Raw genomic sequence first — 9,526 nt, 5'->3', positions numbered from 1 at the left:
TGGAATTCTTAAAACCTTTTTAATGCATATGGTAAAATCTGAAGTACCACTGAAATGTTAGGAAAGAGTAAAAACTCGCATGACTATGCAAGCCTGTAATTACTTGTGTGGATGCAGCTTTGTCTCATTGCAGGTCAAAATGAAAATGCATTCATTCATTTGGCTTCCATCCAGGACAAATCATCTTGTTTTCCACTCTGTAGCCTGGAAGCAGACTTTCGCTGCAGTTTATTTCCATTTTTCTCAAAAAGAGAGAGAAAGTAGAAAAAAGAAACAAGAGTCTATCTCTGAAATATCTCTGGTCTTGTATTTACTATGGCAAGCGGTTGAAGACTCGGCCAAGTTCTTGGGAGAAAGCAGAGTCTCGGATCCCATCTGGGACGTCTTGATGAGGTCTCTTGCTGTCATCGCGTCTGTTGTCAAGGCTGCATTTAACCTCAAATTTATGGCTTTGTTATATCAGAATTAATTACAGATATTTCCCCCCAAAGTGAGTGACGTTGACAAAAATGCTAAGCACAGGCAATTTAGCTCTATTTGCAGATTAATTTGGGCCCACCTGTGATGCTTGGTGTGCTAAGTAGGTACATCAGTTTTAATTACAGACCTCACAGAGTGGGTTTAGTGAAATTACAGTATTAATTATCACATTTACCAGATATCAGAGTGACAAACGGTTGTGGAGACTCACTTCCTTTGAACCTGCTGTATTTCCAGGCAATGGCTTCACTTGTGTCCTTCAAGCAACCTTCAGACAGGTGGGTGTGATGGAAGGTTCCTGAAAGACGAGTGTTTATCTTGATTTATCACGTTCGATTAGGTGCTAAAGATGAATGTCACTTCTGAAGTGCAAAGCTAAAGCCTTAAGTTTTCCTGCCATATGGTCAAATTGGGCTGAATGTGAATGTGAAGGTGAAGAAAATACCTGACAGAAATCAGAAAGAAAATAAGTGTCCCTTTGTCCACATCATTACCTTTTCATACACCCAGCTACATTAATCTCTTCAAGGATAATATGATCCACGCTTGACTGCCGCCTCACTAGTCCGGATTTGAAAGAGAAAATAGTGACCTTTGAACCGTGGGATCATTGCAAGAGGATATATAGTATGAATGATCTGTTGATGAGACATTAGTCTTTTTAGTGTTCATATGAGGTTATCTTTCTTTCTATCTAACGCAAGTGATAATGTGAAAACTAAGCCCAAATCTTTATGGTTCTTGTCAGATCAACACAGATCTCATGAAAGTGACATTTACTGTAGAGAGCATTAACACCTTTGCAATAGCCAGTGCTCAGACCCCCAAAGCCCCTTATTGGCAGGAAGGTTTATTTGCAGTTACTTCAGTCATTGGATACTGGAAACAGAATGTAGCCTTCTGGATGTATCTCAGGTTCACGGGGGACTGATAAGTGTTGACCAACAGTCACTGTTACTGAAAGTACTGCAACACAGAATAAATGGAAGACGTCAGCGGAGATTTTATGTACTACAGTTGAACAGATTTAGTCTACACAGTGAGTGTCAGAGCTTTGAAAAAACAGCATATAGCAGCAAGTACAAAAACTGGTTATGATATGACAAATAAAAGCAAACCTAACACAATTGATTTTTTTCAGCAGGGCATTATATCTAAATAAAGTAGTATGCTGTGTAAATACAGCATGCCAAAGGGAGCAATCACAGTTGTCGTGGGCTGTATTGCCGTGACATGTATTTATGTTGGTTATAAGGTGCACGCCCAGCCGGGGAAAGCTGTGATGTAGGTCACAATGCTGGGTTCATGACTACACTGTAAGATCTGTATTGATCTGATGTTCAAGCCTAAGGCACTTTTAAGTCATCCTTGTTCTACATTAGCAAACACTGTTTGAACTTTATCTTTGAGTAGTGATCTCACAGACAGCATCACAGCTTCATAAAATATATTTGTGCCAGCTGTTTATCTTTTTCCTTATAGTGCAATGTCCTTATAGCCTTTATCAAACTTGTAAATAGTGCCAGCTGCTCAGATACATTCACCTGTTTGACTGAGTTTCTAATGTGTCACCACATGTGGCGTGAGTTACAGAACTTGGGTACAGACTATTTGATTGGCTTTAGGCTTTTGAAATTGAAAAGAAGAAGAAATTCCAAATGTTGATAGTCTGATGTTATGAGTCATGTGCATCTAATGGGAACGGTCTCATTCACTGAATTAACTAAATCTATGTGAATCTATGTGTTTATAAGTTGCAAATACTTTTACCAAAAAATGCCAAACTAATACTTTAAAAAGCACCAAGAAGCATCAAGGTAAGGTGCAAGATGTGGTAAATTCCACAGGCTGAGCTCGATACGTCATTCTGAGAGGACCAAAGCAGGGCTGAAATGTGTCCAGCACTGCAACTGGAGAGTGAAGGTCCTCATTTAGCTGTTGGCTGATGTTCTCTCCCACCAAAGTGCCATATTAATCATAATCACACAACACCATTAGACTATGTCATTCTATTAAAGAAATCACATTATCATACATTTCATTAATTAAACTCAAACCCAGGCCATCCACAGACAGAGAGAGAGGAGGAGGGGTCAAAGGGCGGGACACTTCACCACTCCACTCACCATCTCTCCAAAGTGAAATCAAGGGGACAGATTTGCATGTTATGGGCCCTTGTGTGGGCTGTGCTTAGAGACTTAAACAATAGCAACTGATGATGGAGATGGAGTGGGGAGTCTGAGAAGCAGCTAAATCCTCTGAGGAGTGTCTGCATGATGGAGAAAAGCACCAGAAGAGGAGATGGAGTAGAGGAGAGGAACTCCATCCTCAAATGTTAATCATTGGCTGGGTCATGGGGTGATTCTCTTTAGCACAATGAGGATGCAGGCGATGTGATGCCTCCTCCCTGACACAAACACGCTTCAAGTAGCTGTGAAGAGACACTATTGTCACTGATACCTCTTGCACAAGGAAGTGTGCACTTGTTCACACCTAGAATCCACAACAAAGCTCTGTTTATTCCCTTTTTTTTTGCTCTCTGTAACTGGATTGCAGAAATTACCGACAGAGATGCACTATTAGATGCTGGTGATCAAATGCAGTGAGAAGTCAGAGTTTACCAGGTTCCTAGCTCTTTTCATAATCATAATGCTTTCTATTCTGTGGATTTTTTTTATCTGTAAGTCTGTTTAATTCCTCTTTCTGCTCTCCTCTTCATCCCTTCCTCCATCTGCCCGTCTCTCCCTCTTCGTCTCTCTGGGTCTGATTAGCATGTGTAGTGTATGTTCCGTCACGCTGTAGTGTTGACCCGTGCTGTCATCTCCCTGATTACCTCCCTGATTCACTTTCCTTGTTTAGTAATGTGCAATCAATCATAATCAATTAGCCAAAATGTTGAATCATTAAAACCATTATCATTAATTAAAATAATTATCACTTTCTGCCAATGCTTCATTACCAGTGTTGTCTAACGTGTCTGCCACACACCAGACTTTCTTGCTACTGCTTTTTCTTTCTGAAGTCAGAATTGTAAAGTTCTTTTAAAAGCTCTTCCGATGCATGCAGACAATTGTTAATTGCTTTACTTTTTTTGATAATGAATATTCCTGATATGATTGGCATACTTTGAAAATGCTGCAGTTTATATGGTTAATACTGATATGGTGTCGGAGAAAAGGAAAAAGACTATGGCAAAAGTCTGGGCTTAACAGTACAAAAACTATTTCTCAAAAACATGCTTGAAAGTCTGGACAGCAGATTTTTCTTAAAACTTTCTAACAGCACACAAGCGACTCCTCCTGACATAAACTGAAGTGTTTTCTCACTGTCTGCTCTGCTGCCTCCTCTGCAGCCCTGTTGTCTCTCTCTCACGCTTGACCAGAAACTGTCTTTGCCTCCACCTCGGACCTACTGCAGCCCTGCTCTGTAAAGGACGGAACCGAGATGAGACAGGAAAGCCTTAATGATGTGTAAACATCCAGGGAGAGGCTGGGTGCTCATCTAAAAAGCCCTGAGGGGGAAAAGGAGAGGCAGATAGACATGCAGCTCACTTAGTCTGGGGCACTGCCTCAACCCCCGAAGGGTAATTCTATACAATTGTCAGCCCGCTTCTCCTCTGTGGGCCTGTTGAAACCTGGAATAGACCTGTCACTCCCTAACGCTAAATAATTGCTTGTGTCAAAATTTCCTTGAAAGTAGGCTGGAGACCCTGTGGGTGTAAAGTGTACAACTGAGGGTGTGGAAGAGATGTGCAAGCCTGTGTGGGTGTCTGTTTTTTTCGGCCCAACCCACTGGGCAAAGAGGGGTCTCTTCGCTCCCCTGCCCCTTTGCAATGGAAGAGCATCGCTCACTGCCACCTGGGGAAAGCAGGCGTCTCATTGGGGTCATGCCATCCCCACTGGAATGTGAGTCAAAAGGAAATGGGCCTGAACATTGCACAGTATCCCCAGTCTGAGCTCCATTAAGCCAGGCATGCTCACTCTGGGATGGATGTCCATTATTATACAGAGCACATGGACCATCCATTGAGTCTATAGTCACTCTGACTCAAGTCCTGCATCAGTATACTCCAAAGGGGGATAATGAATACACAATAGAGAGAGCCTTTTGCGCTCTTTGGGATATTTTATTATTTAAACAAATCAAAAAAAATTTGTATTCAATTGAAATGATCACAAGAAATCACGCACTAATTATTTACCCCCCTCTCAGTGGAGATGTCTGTCTGGCTTCTTCATCCCAGCAGCTCTATTGATGCCCATGGCACTGCCTGGCATGAAGGGGGGTCCTGTGGAGAGGAACCACAGAAAACAGGCTGTGAGACAGGAGGGGTCTCAGAACATGTGGCATCCCTCTTTTCTTCCACCGAGAGGCCCTCTAATCCTTCACTGGAGCCCATCATGAACACCTGATTGCATTATTCACAAATGGTCTCCGGGAATGAATGTAATTGTGTCTCATTAAGGGGTGTGAAGTGTGACAAGAAAATGTTTTACAAAAGGACGATAGGAAGATATCTTAAAAAGCTTGATATCGATTTAAATTTGGAACCCTGGGGAAGTACAATACATCGCAACGTGACCTAAGGATGAAATCAAATGTTTGTTAAAATCTAATGCTTTGATGTAACCACAATGCACTACACATGGTATCTTGTGAAGTAATCTATTAAGAACAAGCATCCAGAAATAAAAAAAGACATCCTATTCAACCCTGGTTGCCTCCATCTCTGCCTGTTTATGATAAAGGCTCGTCTTGGTGTGAGAGCAAAAGAGACAGGCTGGGCTGGCTGTCATGTCATAAAGGATACAGTCAGAGAGAGCAGACATGATTTCATGGCTAATGATTCCTCCACTAATATCAGTGTGGGCTGCAGAGGGGATAACCAAGTTGAGCTGTCTTAGCTCAAATGATTCAATTAGGCCAGCTGTCCCTATTTGTCATGGCTCAACTGGCTTCTAGATTACCTTTCCAGAGTGCATACGTGCCTCTGCAATGAACTTACCAGCTCAACAGTTTTATGAAAAGGAAAAAAAAAGCTAGAGAAATACAGAGAAAGAGAAGGGCGGTTGAGGGGAAGAATTGAAAGAAAGAATGCAGTAATAACCCCATTATCCACTTTATCGCTGAGGCCAATTACAGAGATAAATGTGAGTTTTTGTTTTGAGGAGGATCCTTGTGAAATCAAAGTAGAGCTTCAGAGCATGCTAGAGTGACTTGAGAGATGCTAAACATGGAAATCTGAACTGCTAAAGAGCATGAGAGACATCAGTGGAGACAATATGAAGGTCAAGAGATAAATGGACAGATAAAAAAGAAAAGTGTGATAAAAACGATTCCTCTTTCATTCCTCAAATCGTAAAATGTCACCACTGACTACTTATTTTTGTCAAACTGATTTGATTTTGTGGCTTATTTAAGAATATCCTGAACCCCTCTGTGACACAACAGTGTTGAACAACGCTAAAAACTCCAGCAGGAATTTTGCCCATGCAGTATCTCTCCATCTTTCCCCTCTGATTTTTGTGGGTTGAGCCTCAATTAGGTGCGATAAGTATTAAATTCAAAGAAGCATTAGAGTCATTAGCGTTGATTGAGTTGATGACTCCAAGGGCGACGTCTTCCTCCTTTCACTGTAATGTAGTTAAATAAAAATTTGTGTCAACTAACCTCATCAGATGTAATTAACACAATTGTCAGTTTTGGGTCAGGGAATTGAAGACAAGGATCAGCTTAGTAAAATGGTAAAACATCTCATTTATTAAAGGTAATTAGTTATGTTCGCATTATTAACGCTGTCACTTTTGCCTTGATATGGCACCTATAAAGCAAGAGAGCTTCTGTATTGCGCTGCAGAGCTCGATTAAACATGCCTCTTTACAACTCAAATAAATAACATCCCATTAAAAGCAGAGACATAACGTGCTTTGTGGGTAGTGTGCTCAATGCTTATGTGACCATGAAAGCACAAATAATGTTGCGTTTTCACTTCTTCATGGCCAAACAGCATCACATTATTGTTCTCCACAGAAGCAACATTAGTACAAGAAAAAAAGGGTTTTAACCTTGTAGCGACATCTTCGCAACCTAATGGGACAACAGTCCTTAAAGATGTGCTGTATGACTGTTCTGCTTATGGTCTGATAACAATGACAGTGGAGATGATGAGATAGCACCACTGTGCACATCACTGAAGCTTCTTGTATTTGAAACAAAAGAATTATACGTGTTTCCATGAGCAAAAAGACAATCTCTCACCATAAAAGAAAACTGAATTATTTACTCCTTAAGCATTTAGTCTCACATCCGTTTCTGAGTGGTAGGTATGATTAGATTCCATCTGAATCAAGTATAAGACTAATATTCATTTGGATAGAATCATTTCTGACTACTACCAGCGATAAATGCATAACACTTCATAGAAAAATGTCTTATCAATAAACTATTGCATCCAGTTGCCATCAAAATAAAAATGGCCATAACTGTTTCTCATGGGGTTTATGGATGACACTCAGAAAACTTTAATTATTCTGTCCTGGCTGCCTACTTAAATAGTTAAAGCTGGCAGATTCTAACATTATGTGAATTGTGAATGCCGGAAAATCAACACTGGAATTGATGCTACTCAAATCCATGTCCACCCCGATCAATATGATATCTGTAGTAAAGACTTTGTCTAATTTTTAATTTTTTTCTATTGTTGTTGTTGAATCTTTAAAGTTACCGGGTAAGTCAGCTCTGAAATTATGTGACAGCAATGTAGAAACAAAAATCAGGAAAAAAAATCAGATTACACTCAGATTTAAATCTGACCAAATGGGAAACATTTTTAGAATCCTTTTGAATAATAGTCAGCACAATGCGTTTGTAAAACATTATGAAATCACATTGAAGCAAAGATTCTGAATAAAAGAGGCTCGGGTGATCTTACATCGACAGCTTTAAGCACGGCAGTTTACACCTGGTATTAAAATGCCTCTTCACATACATGAGAAATTACCACTTGTGATCAAATCTAATTTTGGAGCTCTATATGCAAATAATAATTTTTCCAACTGAACACATGGTTGACTGTAAGCAGGAGCTGTCAGTTAGCTAATGGTCCGGATTGTATCATTAGAAACTCTGCTATGTCACTATGTATGTGTCTATACATATGAGAGAAGTAAAAAGAGCTTGAAAGGATGAGAAATTTGTGAGTTTCAGTTAAAATTTAGGCGTTTATATTACCAGTTTTTAATATCCAGAAATATGGAAATATGTGCGTGGCTTATGATACATAACAACTTATCACCCACACACTTTTGCAGTGATTCCGAACTTTAACCACTAAATTATGTGTATGTGTATGTTTGTACCAGATGTAATTGAATTCATGACATTAACGACATATCAAATTCACACGAATTGGACAAACAGACAACCACAGATCAGGGCTGTAACTTTTTCTTTAAAGTTCAAACATCTGTTTGAATGTTAGAAAACCATTGAAGATTTGTGTTTTTAATTTCACATTTGTTCAACATAGATTTCTTTTTGCTTTAAAAGTGCTTTAAAATGCCTACCACGCATAAACAGCGATGCTCAGCCACAGCTGTCGCTGGCACAGATGCACAGAACATGCTGTGATTGCCATCCAGGGCAAGACACAAAAATGACAATGAAAGTTTTAATGTGTGATGTTTCTCATAATCATCTCTTGCATGTAAAAAATCTGCAAAGTTACAAAGTCCAACAGGTCTAATATGCCCTCTGTGCAACTAGAAATGAAATCACAGTGAATTAGTTGAATTTTTGCTAGCAAAGTCCTTCACCCTGCAATGCAGCTTAATTTTCTCAAAATGTATGAAATTACATTCAAGTTCGTAAATGCTCCACAATCATATCACCTTCAAAACATTATCTATGTTCTTCAAAGTGCTTTACAATGTGTTTCTTATTTACCTGTTCACACACACCTGTTTCTCTACAATCAAACTGTTAATCTGTTGGTTTAACCACAGAGACGACCACAGAGCCATGGCCACAACTCTTCATAAGATAATTGATTGTTAGCCTCCAGACTATGTGTTGTGGTCTTGAGCCCGCTGGTTTAACACTTTGCCTCAAGATAATCATCTTCAATGATGGCTCAAAAAGATGTTAGCTTAGATGTCAGTAAAATCATTTATATCAAACCTGGAGAGTACTTCTATAATCTGAGAAAGAGCAAACAACGACCGTCCTGTGTAACAAAGCAGACTTCTATGTCATCTTGGTAACAGGAAAATCCTTGTAGTTGGCACAAAGAGAGGCAAATGTGACAAATGCTACCATAACCTTTGATTGGCAAAGCTTTGTCATAATTGTAATGCTTAGCAGCACTTAGAAACTGTGGAAACTTAGACTGATTTGAAACCCGTGAATAAGATGTGAGCATGAGCTACTGTGTGGTCACACTGCCTTTCATGATATAGTGCTCTTGCTTGCTTTTGTGTTAGCATAGCCAAATACAGCTCTCCAAACACAGCTCTTTCCTCGTTCTTGGCCAAATAAGCTCTGGTCCTTGAGTCATTCTTGAATGATTTACTCTAATTTTGAGCAAAATCATTTTAATCAAGGATGCATCATCAATAAAAGGCTTTGTACATTCTGTCTTTCCAACCTGTTGGATATGACACATCCACTGATGTCATCACAGTTCTTTCTTGTAATCTAGTCATTTTTTTGTTACTGCAGTTTGGAATCAACCAGCTGAATTTAAAGAAGGCTATCAGAAACCCACATACACAGAATTAGGGTGATGGTACTTAATCTGTGTTCTTTTGCCTAATTTTTCTTGGGTCTGCTGACCAATCAGAGCAGAACAGGCTTTTTGCGAAGACAAAGCTTTAAAGAGACAGGAGGTTATAAGAAATGTTGTAATCTACTCAATTAGACCCTAAAACAAAGCCATGAAATTAACCTGAAATGAGCATAATATAAACTTCACTGTAACTGATATCAGGTCAAATCCACTTGTGTATACAGTTTGTGGTGCTTTCATAGATGGGCTGCAGTTTGTTCA

Source organism: Leuresthes tenuis, unplaced genomic scaffold, assembly GCF_036924035.1.
Source record: "Leuresthes tenuis unplaced genomic scaffold, fLeuTen1.0.hap1 SCAF_24, whole genome shotgun sequence".
NCBI lineage: Eukaryota > Metazoa > Chordata > Actinopteri > Atheriniformes > Atherinopsidae > Leuresthes > Leuresthes tenuis.
Note: the sequence above shows the minus strand (reverse complement) of the source record.